This window comes from Polyodon spathula, chromosome 49, assembly GCF_017654505.1.
Source record: "Polyodon spathula isolate WHYD16114869_AA chromosome 49, ASM1765450v1, whole genome shotgun sequence".
Classification (NCBI taxonomy): domain Eukaryota; kingdom Metazoa; phylum Chordata; class Actinopteri; order Acipenseriformes; family Polyodontidae; genus Polyodon; species Polyodon spathula.
In genome coordinates, this window is record NC_054582.1 from 2,494,945 (window position 1) to 2,514,148 (window position 19,204).

Consider the following 19,204-nt stretch of genomic DNA (forward strand, 5'->3'; position numbering starts at 1 on the left):
ATGGCAAAAAAAAACATAATTGGGTACTTGATATAAACGTATAGCTTCTTTTCAAATAAAATTACATTATTTTCCATTCTTGCTGACATCTCAAAGTTTCAAAATATTTGGTTTTAATGCGTGGTAAGAAAAGTGTTAGATCACCAACTAATACGTCAAAATACAAGATTCTGGAGTCAGCATGCATTGAAACAAACCCCAGCAGTCTTAAGAAAACCTAATTCTCAGCAAAGCAATTTCCATTTCAATAGTCATGTTTTCAGAAAACATATTTGTTATTGGATTGATTGTTCCAAGTAATAATCTGATTTAGTTTCCAAAAACCTAAAAACGAGCCACCAGATGATTGAGCAAAAGCACCAGTATAGTATTAACTAATAATAGAGAAATAAATACATACTGCTGGACTTACTAGAGTAGCTGTCTTTGCGGTTTAACTGCCAAACTGGAAAAGATAAAGTTCTCACTATTAGAGATGTGAAAACAGTTGTTGTTGGTTATAACCATTTGTTAGTTTGAAATAGGACTTCAGGAATAAAAGTTATCAAAGTTATTTCTTTGCAGCCCAGTCCAGCACATTGAATAAAGCAGTGGTTGTCTGCCTATATTGTTCGTGTGTTTGGTACAGCTTATTTGCAATATGCAGACTATTATAGTACAGGCTATTTGAACGTATCCATCTTTTTGTTCCAGATTCTTCCACACAGGATATTAATATCTGCCATTGCATAAAATGATACATATTTAATGTTTATGTAAGTCATCCATCTTTGATGATATGCTCTCATTCTCAGCTGTACGGTAGCTGTGTTTGTTTTATGAAATATTCAGTTTAAAAAATGCATGCTGCCATTTTAAGTGAGGGGAGTAATGCTGGCAATTAAGGAATTGGGAAATAATATAAAAGCTTTCACTAGAGGATGAAGGGAAATGTATTTTTAATTGAAAGGCTGTCTGAATGACATGCTCATACTGTGTCACTGCATATGCAGGGTGATAATTAACAGCTGTGAACACAATGTTTAATTTGAACCTGTGATTGTGAAATAGAAGTGTTTTTCTACCATACCTGATTTTTCAATTAACAGACACAACAGAGATTCAAATTAAACGATCCTTAACTAGAATACATATTGCTACAAATTTTGTACCCCTCCCATATCTTTTTATGATGTTAGCAATAATCCTATCATGCATAACTTCAAAATTAGTAGAATTATAAAACTAAATCACGTAATAAAACATGTGGACTAGTGTCGTCTCCAGTGCTTCTCCAGTCTATACTTAACCTTCTATACTTCAAGAAAGTTCAAAGGTCACATTATCACATGATATTTTAAGTCTAGGAAGCAAAAAAATAACAACATGGGAATTTACAAGCCACACTGCCGCCTGTTAGAGCACAGTAACAGGCCCCCAAAATAGTGTTCTATAATTATCTCAGAAATACAATCGAATGCACTACCAGTACATTTTAGATGCTGGTACAAATTTCATCAATATGAGTAGGCAGCTTTATCTTTTCATGGGTAGGCAAGTAAAATAAAACTCAGGCGTTATTAACATGCTGCTTTTGTGCTCAGCTAGACATGAAAAATGAGGAGGAATAAATGACACGGTTTGCTTTTTTTATATATATAAAAATGAGCAGAGCCAGGTTTTGCACAAATCTATATTCTCATATGTTAAATGAAGATCAAATTACAAGTGATCTCTCTCAGCGACATGAAACATTTATTAAAAACATCCGATTCTGCTGAAACGAATTACAGTGGATCCTTGCCATATTTGCAACGTTAGGTTTTAGTTTTGTTGAAGTATCAGAAAGCAGTCTAATTCTCCATCAATAGCTGCTGCTGTTGTGTTATTATTCAGGGCGGATTCTGTTGCAGTGCTCAGTTTGAATACCACTAACAGCACAAACATTTCAAGAAAGACGATGATGCTGTAATTTCTGGCTATTACGGTGTGTTGTGGCTCAGGAATTTTACATTTTATGGTGCAATGCAGAAACATTACTGTGCCACACAGTGTGATAACTTCAGTTAAGGGAAATTAATATAAATGCACAGGGCCTGTTAATTACGGCTTTAGTAATAAAACATTTTAAATACAGTAAATTAATGTACCACTGTAATGTCTGAATAGATTGAGACGGAGAGGCAGATTTTGCAATTTGTTCTTTAAATGATTTAAATATTAAACATATTTTAAAAAACATATTACATATTCAATGGTGGACATCAATATGACATTGTATTTTCTACCAATACCAAAATGTTTATAAAATTAATATTCACATGTTTTATGACCTACAGTATAATGTAAAGTTGCAAGACAACTTGACTTACTTTAGTTTATATCCATCGGTCATGATTTTCTAATTTATTTGTTTACAATATTATAACAGTTTGTGTGAACTGTATGGAGTTCGAGAAATTGTCCTGTCATAACTTTCATAAAAACATCATGCATTATAAAATCAATACATATAAATTCAACATGGTACAATTATGCACGCAGGGGCTGAAGAGGTTGTTAAATTTTTATCCCATAATACATGCTTGAGTGTTTGAAGTTACAGATTAACAACATGTAGTCCATTTTTAAAAAGCAACAGACAGTAGAGACAGCCCTTATTTTGGGAGACATTAGTTATAAATAACTCCTAAGGTGATGCAATATTTATCGTCTTCACTGTCTTTGCTTCTGGACTCGTAAGATTTCATCGAATGGTGAATGAACGGTTGTTTTTCAGCTGCCTTTGCAGCTCTGCCATTTCAGAGAACATTACCTCGGGCACACAGTACTGCCATTCCTCCCCAGCTGTACAGTCAATCAAACACCATCTCTCCCGAACCCTGGCACCTTTTCCTTTTCACAGTTATTAACTCAGGGCTCTGTGCAGGGCACATTCATTCAGGTTGTAGGCATGGTTTTCTTCTGCTCATTAGTGTGCTGCAGGCTATGTTAAAGAGCCCAGGATGGGAGGCTTGTAATATCAAGCAGAGAGCAGGCTTTCCATCTGCTGTTTTATACCCATGATTCTGAAACCTGACCAAAGGCCAGGATTGTCTTTCTGTTAAAATCGTACACCTACAGTGTCTCTGATGTCTTTAACATTGGAATCTAATAAAGACACCGCAGCCCTGTGTTGCTATAGTAGAAATGAGTGCCTTAACTTTAGGGCCTGTTTTCCACACAATAGCACCACATATTAACCTTTTTGTGAATTTAGTGATGTTTGAATCAAATGAAAATGATCACAGTTGTTTGGGGTTTTTTTTTTGCATTTGTTTTCAATCTTTTGTATTTAATCCAAAATATTATTATACAAAATAAACATGCACAGCGGCACTACATTAAAACAGTGGGTGGTGCAGTACACATGCAAATGGACTACAAACACTGGAGTCTGATTTCTGCTTCCCTCACTCTGCACAGTAATATAATGTGACCCACGTGATTCTCTGAGGAAAAAGCACTCAGAAACCTCCGCAGCATGGTGCTGCAGAAAGTATACACTTTGTTTAAAAACCGACGTTTTTGAGAAATTTCGCCTGCAAGTCTCTGCTGGGGGGCTATAGACTTTTAATCCGATATTTTAGGTTTCTAATTTTTACATTACCAAAAGACTAGATAATGCAGGCTATGATATATATATATGGTTCAGATTTGCAAAGCCTTTTCTTCAATGTCCGATTGTCAGATGTTTCTGTAACAAAAACGTCATTACCCTATGCGGTGAAGCCATTCCTGTAAAAAGGCGTGTATGTTCTTTCAGGAGCATTATGAAAAAAGCATGTGCCAATTCATAAAAAGCTACTCCTTCGGACCATAGCAATTCGTACCTTGACTTTTTGTAGGTTTTTGTGGCTTCATAGACCTGCTTGCGATGTAGTAAATTCTTTTTCACTCCCGTAACTCAATTTCGTCTTTGTGGAAATTTGTTTTCCTTTTCTTTTTGGCCAGTGCCATAGTTGCATCAAGGTTGGAGTGCAGAAGCCATAGCTCCATCCTATTATATTTGCTACTACTTCTTTCTGTTCACTGTGCCACTCATTTGTCTTTACCAGAAGGAAGTTCTAAGTTCTTGACTTTTGGCGTTGCAAATCTATTTATAATGAGATGCAAATTCTGATCTCTCCTGTATAATGAGCAGTACTTTATGCTGTTTGTAAACTTCGCACGCAAAATTTCTATGAAGGACGGAGGGTATGAATTGGCAATGTTTATGAACATGTAAGTAATATTAGGGCATAGAGCCCATAGAGTCTCGCTTATCCATTGTCATCAAACTTATCATTTGTATTATTTAGTGTAACGTATTGAGAATAACAGATTCAGAGGATTTCTAGGGGTGCCTGTCTGTCCATCCATCTGTATGTCACACATGTTTTCATAGAGAATGGCTTATCCAATTGTCATGAAACATAAGCCATTGAGATGATGAGGTTCTGGAGATATGGGGGGGTGGGGGTGTCTGTATATCTATACATCTGTCCATCTGATATCACACATATCTTTGCATATATCTGGAGAATGCCTTATCCAATAGGAGCGTGGTATTAACAATATTTAGCATATTGAGAATAGCAGATACATGTATGTGTCTGTCTTCTGATATCTATATGTTTCAGTTTGTGCCTTATGCTGTGGGATGCTCTAGCCAAAGTGTTTTTCAGGTTGATTTAGTTTCTTATAGTTTTACTGATTTATAGTAAACAGTTAAATAAAAACTGGATAGAGGCAGTCTGAATTTCAAAAAAGCTCCCAGAGCCATCTGATCTAAAATAAAGACATGACAGATGGGATAGATGGAGAGATTAGACACATAGAATGACAGCATGACTGACAAATAGATTGATTTTGTTTGATTACAGCCATCTCTGAGTGTTCAAACAGCTTGGTGTGTGGGTAGACAGTGGGATCAATCAAAAATTGGAATTAGGTTTATGGCACTGCCAGAGTTAGAATTGCTATTGGTTTGGCTCTGCCATCATTTTGATTACATTTAAGCATCAATATCTGTTAAATGAACAGTATATTTGGGGTTCAATGTGAAACTGGAATCTAGACTTCAACTCCAGCATCCTGTTCACAAGTGCCCCCAATTTACAAGTAGGGGAACGGAACACTTTGTTGAGAATTCACCTGTCTAGAGGAACATTGTATTGGGATTTAGTCAGGAGGATAGAGGATAGAGTTAACATCCCTGCTCTCCTTTGACACAGTAACAAAGGATAATCCATGTCCACTGAGTAGTCAAGACCTCAGTTGAAGGTAATGTCCAGAGAAGGGCACCTCTTACTGAACAGGGATCCCTAACACTGTTGGTTGAACTCTTAGAAAGGAGGAGTGGCCCAGGCCAAACTCGCTCTCTGAGTTGCTGAGAGCTGACAAGACTTCAAGGTGATTTGACTTCTGCTGATGGAAATGCTGGTTCAGTAAATACTCCATATAAAACATAACTGGATGTTCTTTTATGAATAAACTGAAAAGAGTATGAAAAAACGCTATATAAATATAGGGCACTGTTCATGTAAGAAAGGCATTTTAGACCCCCTTTATAAACCATCAAGAAAAGTTTACTGGATCCCAAATATCCACAGGCTTTGAAGAATAATACACAAAGATGATGGTAAGCCTGATGGAGGAGCATAATGCCTTCGGAAATGTGCTGCACTCACAATGCAATAGATCTGTAGCAATAGCAGAGAGAGCTTTAACAGGGATGAACATCTTATAGAAGGTATTCTGTTTATAGTGTGCAGGGTCTGTATAGGATGATGCATGTTCATTATCTGGGGTACTGATCTACAATGGTACAATATTCAGCTGTATTGTTTGAACTGAGCATGTGTGACTGCTTATTCAAGGTGCCCTCTCTCTTTCACATGAAATACAAAAAATACATGGATTTGGTGGCTGGAAAGAGCAGGTGACTATTGGTGTGTTTATTTGTGGCTATGATACGATACCATTGATATGATTATATGAAAATGGAAATGTGTGCTCTCTACCTCACTGAACAACTCCATCCCCCTTTTCCCTCGCTATAAGAATGAACAGATAATGGTTGTTATAAATATTCATGTTTCGAAAACCATGATGCCTGCCAACACTAAAACACTTGTAAATAGAACATTAGTACACTACAGTGGGTCTATCATGACCCACATATTTTTATAATCTAATTATTATTATAATTATTATAACTGAATAAACATCCAGGGAGAAATGGGAAAATAAAAAAAAGTTTGTCTTTCTATTATTTTCATGTTTGCACAACAGATCCTCCATAATTCCACTAGTGCATTAAAAATCTAATCGAATTGTCAATTGAGCACCCAGATAAACTAGTTTAAAGCATTTAAAGCATAAAACAGTTATGGATGAAAGCAATTTCAAATAATGCAAGACATATTAAAATATGTCAGCTGCTAGTGATTTATAGATGTACGCTGTGGTTTAATGTGCTCACTAAGTAGAATTCTGGGCTGTAGTAAAACAAAGGCAAAAAAATAAATGTCATTTTCGGGATTGCAGAAATATTTGAGACGCGTTGCTTGCAATGCCTCTTGCTATGCAGTTGTCTCATTGTTAAAAACATGCCGCTGTGCACAAACTGCTTTGCTTGGATTTTTACTTTACATTTTTCATTGATATTGTCTGCTTTCTGCCAAAATAGATTGCAATGGTATTAATTAAGAATTATTAACTTTCTAGGCAGGGAATCGACTCATTAATCGTCAACAAAATGCCTACTCTTCACCACCCTCTGGTTAGATAAAATATATAGCGGGTAGCTTAACCAACCACAACACAATACATGGGGGTTCAGAGGGCAGTGCCAGAGATGCTGTTGAACTCTGGTCTGCTACAGGTAATGAAAGCAGATGGAGGAACTTTTTCAGATCAAATTACTGTAGAACGTTCCCCTTACATATTATTTTCTGTCCTGTGTGTTACATATTGAATATCTATATAATGACCTATATCTACATATATATCTATGTCAATATCTATATCTATAGCTATATCATTATCTAAATCTAAATCTAAATCTATATCTATATTTTTAAACACAGTTGTAAGTGTTTTAATATTTGATCTAAATCTCCTGGGTCACACCAATGCTAGATTTTTTTCACCTGCGTGCCGCCTCCTAACTGGGAATGAGGAGAGAGGAATACGTCTGCATGACACACAGCAGCTATATCTGCCGAGACAGACCGCTAATCGTTATGACTCTGATAGATGGCTGGCCTGCATTACAGTGATTTGCCAAACTGCCAATTGCTTTCCAGACTTCTTGATGAGCCATCTCTCATCCCCGAGAAATCAGACCTGATGTTTTCAATCAACAAAAACTGAGGAGAAAACAGACTGTGAGATTTCACCGCTTCCCTACTGGGAATTATTGAGTAACGTCAGTAGTGCTAAGAACAAAATTGGAAAACCTGTTAGGGATCGAGCAATCATGCTGGACTATAAGCTCAGCGCAGATGCTGTTAGATATTGTCCTGCAAAGCTTTTAGTTCCCAGATAGCTGTAATGGGAGGATTTAGTGTAGTGAAATACAGCGTCAATAGCAGTGAGACCATGATCCTTGAATGGAATAAAGGATAATAATGGGTGATTGAGAATACAGTACGGTCCATCCCATGCATGGACCCAGCAGCTTCTCAGAGTGAAAGACTGAAAGTATGTTATTGTCTAAAGAAAGTGTAAGCACATTGTTTTAAAGTGGAATTTAATGTTTCTCAGTGTTTCAAATGAAAATCACTTACCATTTGTCACAGTTCTTTCTATACAGCTTAATCCAACAAACAGAGTGTTGGATTAAGTTATCACAGAATTTTGCAGCTGTAGGTTTGCAGTTTTGCAGCTGTAGGTTTGAGGAACATTTGTAATTGTTTTCAGTAGAAAGCTTGCAAACTTATTGCACAGAATATCACTTTTTGACTTTTTGGCAACACTGGCCAGGACAACTATATTCTACATTTTACATTCTACAAGTTACATCTGTCATTTGCTTGTACAAATGCGCCACTGAAAAGTAGAACAGCTTTAAAAGCAAATGTAAGCTTGCTCTGGCATTGCTAGGTATGGATTGGAGTTTGTGAAACGTGGTCCAGCCAGTAAACTGTTTTCATTATTTGTAATAAATGTGAATAAGCATTCAGGTAAAGTCAGTAAATTATGATTATACAGAGAAGCCAATTATTTCATTACACTGCACTGCTGAAAAGTGTATAACAACACTGTAACAAAGAGGTTGTTACTTTAATATACTTTTTCAAGGTGTTTTTATGTGATGTATAATTATAAAACATACATATTAACGATTGGTAAAATAGCTTCAGGGAGGAAGAGAATTTCTCTTGTGCATCCTCCTGCAATAATGCTGGATCTCTGATTGAAAGGAGTGTCTTTTGGGGGAACAGAAAACTCATTCTCTGTCTTCTGGAGAAGGCTCTCTAAGTTCATTGCAATTGTTCTGCTGGTTCTGATTTCTTGCTAGAAAACAGACTTTTATTGGCTCCTATACTGCTAATAATCAATCAACAAATTACTGTAACTGATATAAAAGCATTATAGTTGGATGGGGATAGGACAAACATTTGCACAGTAGTTTATGGTTGCTGCAATGCTTTCATATTTATTATACAGCAGATAAATATAATTATAGACCACTGTGATTCCCATTATAAGAAAAAAAAACCTGTGGTTACTCACAATATAAGCATTGTAGAACAATAAACATGCACGGTATATGTTTATCTCCTATGGCTTGCTTGAATAAAGAAGTGGGTTTGGTTGGTCCAACGTGTGACTTGTTTGGTAAAGGAGTTCAGGATGAGTCATACAGTCAGGAGAGCGTAGGTTTGCATCCTGGCTGTGCAAACTTGTTCTTTGCTGGGGAGCATTGCATTAGGTCTGGTGCTCCCCAGCAAAGAACCTTGTGTTAGGGAACCAAAAAAAAAAGGTATTGTTTCTGCACTGAACCCTGCAGGGCTAGCCTTTGTCCTTCAGGGGCTAGTAGTTCACTGACATCTGTTCTTAAGCTCCTTGGCTGGGAAGAAGCTATTGGCTTGGTCATGGGATCAAAGGACACCCACTAGCCATCGGTTCTCCTGAACTGTTGTGAGGGTTTCGAGGTCTGAACCTAATTAGACATTTTAAATTGGGGAAAGAATCAGGGGTAATATATTTCTACAGGAGAACATCATTATATTCTAATTGCACTCTTTCTGTGTGCTCTGATGTAATGTATGGAGTGTTGGATAAAATATTGCACATTGATGAATTTGTTCTGAAAACAGTTTCGCTGAAATGTATTCTGTAAGGAAAAAGTTTAAAAAATTTAGGCTATTTTCTTTGTTATGCTTCCGCAAGGACCATCACTGGATGGAGGTTTTGTGTAGCCAATATTGCCTCCTATCAAGTTGAGACCACCACTAAGACATCATAGAGTTTTAATCCAAAGTCCATAGAAGTGCAAAGTTATTGCAATGACCACCTTGTACTTTTACTATACTTAAATATAGTTTTCTTTCGGTTTTTGAAGTAGATATTTACTTTGAAGTACTTGACTGGAAGTTGCTGTATGAAATGTGATGTAGTTGCTTCAGAACAGATTTTTAGGAAAGTGTACCAGATATAGCCCTGAGACATTTTTCTCAGCATGCCACATTAGGCTTGAGAGGCGAGAGATGTTAGCAACTTCGGGAAAATCATGTGAATGATGTGATCATTAATTGTGTGCTCAAGCATGAGGGTGCATTAGTTGAAAAGTAGGTGCATTTTTCAAAGCTAAGTGCTGAGGTTTGATTAGATGTTGAAAGTAAATCCTGTAATGACTGCAAAACACCAGGACCTTGAGCTCTATTACTGACAGCTAACAGGAACAAGCATGTGTTTCCTCTTCATCATCTGGGATTGCTTCTATTTTTAGTTTAAATTAGATAGATTTTAAAATGATTCAGCTTAGTGTGTATAATACCCTTTCAGTATTCAAACTTTAAACCAGGTTTGATGATCTTAACCTGTACTTTGTTGCAAAACCTGATCTTTTTTTCTGATGGCTTTAACTTTGGCTGGCTTAAATCAGAATCAATCATGTCCAAAGACAATAATTCTCAGAGTAAAGAGAATACAAGGAACATAGTAAAATAGAAGTAAAAAGCCTATGCTATTGCTCTTGCAGTTCACTCTAGTACAGTCTGGTCATCAAATAATGTCTGTACGCTCAATATTAACAATAAAGAGGCCTATATTCTACCGAACACAAATACATTATTTGTATTCAGTCCACTCTGGTAGAGCCATTTGTGAAGAAAAATGATTAAGGCGTATATTTTCAAAAGCTTATTAATTTTTTTAGAAAGGTCAGACTAAACAATAATAAGGCAATAATTAAGAAGACTTAGAAAAATTAGTACGTAGCAAGCAAACCATATTTCACCTACGGAAAAAACTTCAATCGATCAGCAGGCTGTATAAAGGCACCTCTCAGCTAGGGTTGAATGGAAATGGTTGAAATATGATTATTTCAAAATTAAAGTTTTTAAACATTTACTCTGGACAGATAATACTGAAATGCAATATCTTATTTCTTGAGATGTGTGTGATTGGGGAATACATGTTTGTATGGAGAAAGGCCCACACAGGAAAAGACAAAGCTTTTCTATCGATTCAACTGTTGATGTCATCGCTTTAACTTGCAGTAGAGTGCTATAAAATCTGAACATCTGAATGTTCAAAGCATTGACTCAATAGACCATTTAACAATTACTACAGTACAAGAAACCTAATCAATATTGTATGACAGAAAGCCTTCCACTAATGTGTTACATTAAGTTATAATCTTTATTCATAACTTTATAGACTTAATGGAGCCTAAACTGAATTTTGAGGCACAGCTGTAAAAAAAACTACAGTAAACCAACATTCCACTCTTAGTTCCTTGTCTGTATGTACCAGACCTCGGGTGAATTACAATTACAATTACAATGCAGTAATTACAATTACAATTACAGTACAAATAACAAAAACATCTACATACATTACTGAATTGAAGTTTAAAGCCTTAGTAACTGAACCTGTTGTTTTTATATTAAAAAAAAACAACAACATTTCTAGTTTGTCTTGAAAGAGTCAATTAGGTCGACAAGTCGCAGTTTGATTAAAATTCCTCTTTTATCAACTCTCCTAAGCTGTAGCAACCCGTGGTATTCTGATAGAATCAATGAATCATTGATTATTTGCAGGACCTGATGGCAGCTGATCTAACGCCTGTGGTTATGGAATTGGCAGGCGGCACTAAGCTTTCATTTAATTAATTGCTGGTGGATTTCTCTCACATCTTCCCAGCCTGTGAAATAACAGCACATGTTTCACAGCGGATTGAATTGATTGAAGGGAATGAGATTGGGAAATGTTATCTTGAATTATCCTATAAGTTTTTGGTCCTAGCTAACACACTTCAAAATCCTCTATTCATCAATTCCATTTTCACACGCATTTGCACAAGATTTACGTAAGTAATAACCCATGACAGGGTTTCTGGTAAGATATATTTTACGCACGTTGGGGTGAGTTGTGAGGCACAAGGCCACAGGCCTCTTCAGTGCACTTCTGTCTGTAAATATGTGTAAAATGCCAGAGAGGCTCCTATACAGTGATTTAAAGAACAATGATATCAAGGTCTACACTTAGATCAATTGAATAGACCCCTGCGTGTCATTCCTGTAGTGAATTTATATACCTATGTTAAAGGATTAAATAAAGAAATATATAAATGCGAGACAGGAACCATTGGTTTGTTTTTTAAAGGCATCATTTGTAAATGGAGACACATTTATATTTTTTAATGTTGTACCTGGCAAGTTCACACCATGGGTACTTAATTCTTGTCATGAACAACTAAAAATCGTTAGCTTGATTAGATCTCGTAATGAGACCATTAATGGGATAATGCTGGGTAAATGGAGCTGTTAAAGTCATTATTTATGATTTTTTCTCTCCCTCTGTCCCTCCCATAACAGCTCCCTAGAGACTAGTGTTAAAGGTCAGGACATCAATATAGCTTCGATGTCTCCTTCATCGGACAGTGTCTGCATCTACAGACTTTAACAGGCAGCAATTGAAGACAAAATTATTATTAAAAGTAATCAACCTTTACCTCTGTTTAAGGTACAGGCAGTTACAGTCACATTATGTACTGTGGTTGCACATAAGATAAAAATAAGTGTCATGGGTAAATAATAAACATAAATGACTTCACCGACTTTGCCGCATAACAGCTGTACAAACCGACTAGCGAAATCAACAGATTGAAATAGGTTTCAAATGATTCAGATTTATGAGGAGGAAGGGAAAAGGTATTAAAATTCAAGAAAATGCTGCAGCAATGATACAGTATGTATACATTTAAAAATCTAAACCAGAGAAACTGGAAAAATTCAACAAATCTATTACAACTAATTCTAACTGTACTGTACATACAGGGATGTAATTCCATTGTGGGGTTTTGGTGACATTAGTGGGCTGGCTGTACATTATTACTGTTGTATTGTTATCACAGTGCTCTCTTTTTATAAGGCAACCCATGCAGAATCAGTTATAATATGATACCTAATAGAAACTATCACCAAACAGAGAATCCATTCAGGTATTAAAAGAGGAAAAATAGTTTGAGAATTTGTTTTAAATCAGGACCGCCTTGATTCAGGGTAAATCTTTCTGAGACCCCAATTTAGTTGTTTCCACTTAATTTATGACCTGATTTTAATTGGAATGTAATTAAGAGCTGCTTAAGGAGTGCATATACTAAAATGTTTATTCAGGCTGGACTTAGAACCATGCTCATCTCCCAGACCTGCTCATCTATACATGTTTATGTTGAAAGGCAATGGGGCTCCATCTCTAGATCTGTTCTGGCTGGTTTCACAGCCCATGATTAGCGCTAGTGTTGGACTACCGAATGTTATCTTAGGTAAGGTAGTCTATGATTAGTGTTAATCAGGGGCTTAGTGTCTTATTCAGTATCCACTGTCCAAGTTGTATCTCTAGATCGTTGATATAAACGGCCATATGACAGCGCTGGAAGTGATCTGGTAGTTTAAACATGCTAAATATATAGAGTCGTACTTGAAAGATCTACATTGCCTAATGAAAACCAGAGAACCAAGCTCATTTGTTTTCATACACATCCATTGAATAAGGCCTCTCTTATTTTGCAACCTAACATCCTTGCTTAGCTTTATGCATTGCAATGAATGCATTAAAATTGCATCAAAGTGGTGTTTACAGGTGCAATTCACTGGCAAACAATGACCTAAAAATGCTGGATCTTGATTGGCTGATGCTGTCAGACATTCCATTAGGTTCATGACAGCTGTGAGGCCTGGTTCCGGTAAAGCCTAGAAAAAAAGACCAATCAAAAAATCTGTACACAGCAGAAGGCCAGTGGCCATTGTGAAAGGCCTATGTATGTGGGAACAGCTCACTTCCTCTGCAAATGATAAATAAACAGTACTTAGAGAACTCATGAATATTTAATTCAGAGTTCTGGGCAGCAGCATCCATATGCACCTGAAAAAAAAATCATTGAAGCACACTTTTCGCCTTTAAATTTCCCAGGACATAAATGGCCGAGCATGAGAAGTAATATTGCTTTTGGGGAAGGTGTGTTGGGTCATATTTTCAAAGGTAATCTTAATGATACAAAATGAGAAACAGACCCCTGGAGAGTGCTGAAGATTATATTACTTAGCTGTTTGGCTCTAGTTGTGTAAAATGACTAGGTGTTTTACCTCTTACAAAAAAAATAGGAGTTTTTGATGGAGTGCTTGGACGTGTTATCGATGATCTGTGATTTTTGTAGTTTTCGCCAGTTTTAATTAAAAACTTTCAGAAAATTCAGGACATGTACCTTGCACTAGGTTTTTTCATTAGTTATATAATGAATTGATTTGGCCGCACTAATTATCAGGTGATAATTATTGTGACCTAGAATCCTATCAAAGCCTTAACTCACTAATGCAATTTTTACATTCCCATCTGTAGGCTCTATACCTGCTCACAACTCCTCTCTCCTAATCCCCATGTCTTGACTGTGAATGAAAACAAGCTGTAAATTGGTTCTTCAGTGCCTTGTTAAATTAAGGAAGTAATGAAAACCTGTAATATATATATATATATATATATATATATATATATATATATATATATATATATATATATATATATATATAGTATATATATATATACATAGATATTATACAGAAAAATATATAGCATTTGCTGTTAAATTGTTTGAACCAACTGCTAAATCACAATGGAGTCAGTTTATTACTCACCTTAATAAATAAATTTAAATTATATATATATATATATATATATATATATATATATATATATTATATAATAATAATAATGTATGGCTTTAAAAAGGTACTGTGTATCTAAAAGAAATCTAAAAATCTAAAAGAAAAAAGGTAATGTTGGTACACAAAAATGTGAATAATTGATAAAACTAATCTATTATATCAGGACATTTCAGACTACAAGTCCTTCTTCAGCTGGATGGAAAAAGCAGTGTTATATATATATATAGCTTCACTTTAACTACACAATTCTGTCCTCACTCTGAGCTGGCCCTCGCCAATGAAATTTGACATTGTGCATGTAACGATCAGACCGAAAAGCCACTAATCAACCTGCAATTACCACTTGTGACATCTCTACACTGCAGCCTCTGACAGCTCTAGTGCTCTATTTATTGTATCCAAGACAGGCCTCCATTTCTCAAGCGTAACAGGCTTTAACTCAGAAAGTGCAAGGACTTGAAGATCAAAGAGTCAGTCACAAAGTAATTTGACCAGAATTGAATGCGATTTGAGCACTTAGTTTGAATTGTGAATGCTTTTTATTGCTCTCTTCTTTTACAAGAACCAGGAAGATAAGGTTAAAAGCTATAAAGCAGCATATTCAAAATGTGTCTGTTTTCAACTTACTAGTGCATTTTTTGTATTTCTTTCTTAATACCTAAAATAGATTCCTTTGATTGAAATCAGATAAACTCTATCAGCTAAATGTGTGAGGTGCCTTAGTGTCAGAATTGAGTTATAATGTTTCATACATTAAAAAAAAAAACAATTGCTGTGCAGCAGAACAACCTCAAATGTGGTACTATTGACATGAAAAGCAACTGCCTTTCTTTTCTGGTGTGCTACCTGCTAGTATACCCATAGTCACAGCAATCCACACACTTTCAGTAACGACATAGTTGTTACATAGTAATTACATGTGTACTTACACATAATTACAATGGGATTATGCATAGTTACAATGTATGGTACTTAACATGTAAATATTTTTGCATGACATAAGTACATAATTGTATCAGAAAAGGGTAGTAAATATTTTTGCATGACATAAGTACATAATTGTACTTTGGGATGTTTAAACATAATTCTGTCTATGGCATTACATGGTTATAAACTGGATATAAGGCTTTAATAAATATCTATTACCTAGTTATTAAGCAAGTATTATAAGCAGCACCTTAATTTAAAACTGTTACCAGTTTCATTTATGTTATAAAGCTTTAGATTGTTATAGTTACCTTATTTTATTTATTTATTTATTTATTTATTATTTTGATGTTATCCTCTATTTATAATAGCCAATTTATAATGGATATAATCTTTTAGGTTAATTACTCAGTGAAAATCTGGTTTAACATCAGGTTTTTATTGGGTAGCAAAAATAAATAAAAGAGACTCAGTTAAAAGATTAATTGCATGCTGTGTACAGCCCTAAGCACTTGCAAAATCCATGACATTACAGTTGCACACCCCTAGTGGTCATTTCTAAAACCACCCAACTTTAAAACTACAGCTTGTAGGTGTAATAATCAAAGCAGAGTTACAGCAGAGAAACATGATGGAGAACACCAGTAATTGCAGTAAACACACCAGTGATTAAATATCAGTTAGGATTAATTGTATTAAAATGAGAAGAAGATAGACATACATACATTAACTGCTATGAGAAATAATCTTCCAACTGCATTCATTTTAAGAGGATGGGAAGAATTCAAGTATTTGCAAACTGGAAAGATATTAAAAGGGAACTATCAACCCAAGAGATGATGGTAACTTTTTAGTTTAGGGATCTGGATTATTAACAATCTATAAAAACGTAATAAATGATGATATTAACAATGATTGACTATGAACAGAAGTAATAAGAGTATTATTGCAGACTTCTGTCATTGTTTTTTGCGCTATCGTTTATAATCGCTTATAACTGATATAGTCTGTTTGTCTTTTCAGGTCTGTTTGTCGTTCTATGCCTGTCTGTCTCTGTCTGTCTGTCTGTCTTTATATGTCTTTCTCACCAATTGTATGGGTTTGGATATTTTTGCCATACAGTTATTTCACACTTTTGCAGTTGGATCCTTCAACTAAAGTGTTACCGAGATGAGACAAAGGCAGCTGAAAACACTAAGCTGCGCATTGTTGATTTCGTCACATTTCTGGGCACCAGCTGTTGCTAATAATCCCCTTCAGGGCATAATTGGAAGCTGAGCACAGCAGAATCCTCCTCTATCAATAATAATGCAAAACAGATATTGTACACCTGAAAGAGAAATCAACCTTAATGCAATCTTATCTCTACAGTATCTGAAGTGGTATCTGGTTGCCATGTTTCCTTTTCTATGATAAGCCTGCCTGTCTTACTCTTTCTCTCTTCCTGACATCCCTGGCTAGCTTTTAGTTAACCCAGGAATCCCTTTGCGCCACTTCAACTAAGCAGCCCACAAAGACTGCCTTTCAGGTGGCATTTAGATTCAAAGCAACAACACTATGAACTCTACCAGTGTATGTGTGCATGTTTATAGTTTGCAAATTAGCTGCTAACTTTAGAACTGTACTTATATCAGTCAAGCACAATTTAGGATGACTACAACATCATTCTAATTGCAGTTAAGGCAGCCTTGGTGAGGTTCATGAGGCTAGCCCCTTGTCACTGATCAATCTCTTCATGTAAGCCCAGCACTAACCCTCACTCCTTTTTGTCTTTATTTATTTGCTCCACCTTTGCAACAACTGTTCCCCATCTGTGCCTCCCCTTCTTGGAGGCTCATATGCTCTAAGTGAGGGTGGCTTTGTGGGAGGTTCCCATCCCTATAAGTCAAATCATACCTTATCTCCTTCGCCTCTTCCTCCCTTGCTACCATTCTAACAAATAGCACCTTTAAACTGAACTCAAACTGCAGGGGGATGTTTGTATAACTGTAATTATTTTAACTGGGGTTTGTTTGTCATACAGTATGATAAATCCAAGGCAAGAAATCGACTATTTATTCAAAAGTTCATAGCATGTGACATTTCATCGACAGATAATAGAAGAGATGCAGTGCAGATGCACACACAAATTATCGGTATATTAATAAAAGTAAAAAATCTAGTAACTGTTATATGAAATAATCCATTAGGGATAACTGGATTCCAAGACAGTGAGCTCACAGCTGCCCAAACCTTTTTTTTCCCTTCATTTCATCTTTTTTTCTTTTTCTTTAGAGGTATCTTATTGATTTTGAGTTGAGAAATAATGGTTTGCTGTTACTCTGCACTCCAGAGGAAAGATAGGCTCCAGTCCATTCTAGCATCATGTAGCCAGAACAGTTACGGAACCTTAATAGTAACCAAGCACACTCAGGGCTACCCTTCCTTGGGCTATTTGATGGAAACATGGACTCATATGACAATACCACATTTTGCTGATCCCTCTGCACATTTTATGCTCCTTGCATGACCGGACACACAACAGTGCATTTCTATTAAGAAGCATGTTTACTGCTACACTGTAACTAGATACAAGTAAAAGTATTGGTTTAATAATAGAAGCCAAAATGTTACTGGAGGTCTTAAAACCAGGAGTTGTAGGTTTAAACATAGAGGGGTGGATGTACTAAGGATGGTTTAAACACAGAGGGGTAGATGTACTAAGATGGGCCAGTTGCAGTGCAAACATACCGCAATTTGCATTTTCATTGCGACAATTCACACAGTATACATTTTATCATATGTGCCAATAAAAAATATGTTAATGAAAAGAGCCGCAATGCGCTAATTTAAATATTTGTTGCATCATAGCATTGCGGTTGGTTGGATCAAAACCCTGGATAGTTGGAGATCCCTGAGGACCGGAGTTGATAACCCCTGGTTTATGGCACATAGTCAATGAACAGAACAAAGAAATTACTCAAAAATAAAGTGTTTTGATATAAACCAAACAAAAAAGAAAACTGTTTTATCAATACAACAATATATTTTATATATAACCTTGTCAAAGCGATCATCCGTTCAAAACACTTCACAGCACAAAGTCAAATCATTTGGCATATTATGTTTACAGCACAAGTGCTACAAATAAGCAATCAAATTAAACAAACCATAACCAAAACAGTACAATCAATTAATGTAAAAATAAATAAAGAAATAAAATTGAAGCTAGCAAACCATAGATAAAGAACTCCGATTCCACATATTTTAAGTTTCTGTCATTTTCACATGAATGAATTTTGATTATATATTATACATGATATACAATCATAGGAAAGAGCAGGCATGGGGTTTCCAAGCTTGTGCACTGTGTAAAACCCTCCATTCTCTATCGCAGACGCACAGGTCCTCTTAAAGGGAATGTTGAATCCTTATTGGCTATAACCTTACTCCCCCCACTATGCTTTGATGGGCTGGGCGGATGATTCACTATTTGTGCGTTAACCCACGCATGAGACCCGTTTCTAAGTCACGTTTTTGGTGCGCTATCGCAGCACTTTGCAAACGCAGTCATTTTTGCCCTAGCAATAGCGGCTGCGCACATATTGCTAAACAGAGCCCAGTGTCTCTGTCTTGCTGCAATCACAGAGGCCATGGTTAGGGGATAGTGTTTTTCATACTGCTTTTTAAAGGTTTGCTAATTGCCAGTGTTTATAAAGTGCATTCAAATGCAATTGTAAGTGTCTCATTTGCAAGCTGTTTGAGTACACCTCATTATAATATTTGAGAACCCTCATTTGCAATATATGCAGAAATGCCTATAATTACATATTCATCTAAGGAAAGAAAAACTGCTGCTGCAAAGCATTCCCTAAAAAGTCGCTAACAGCGTTGTGCTT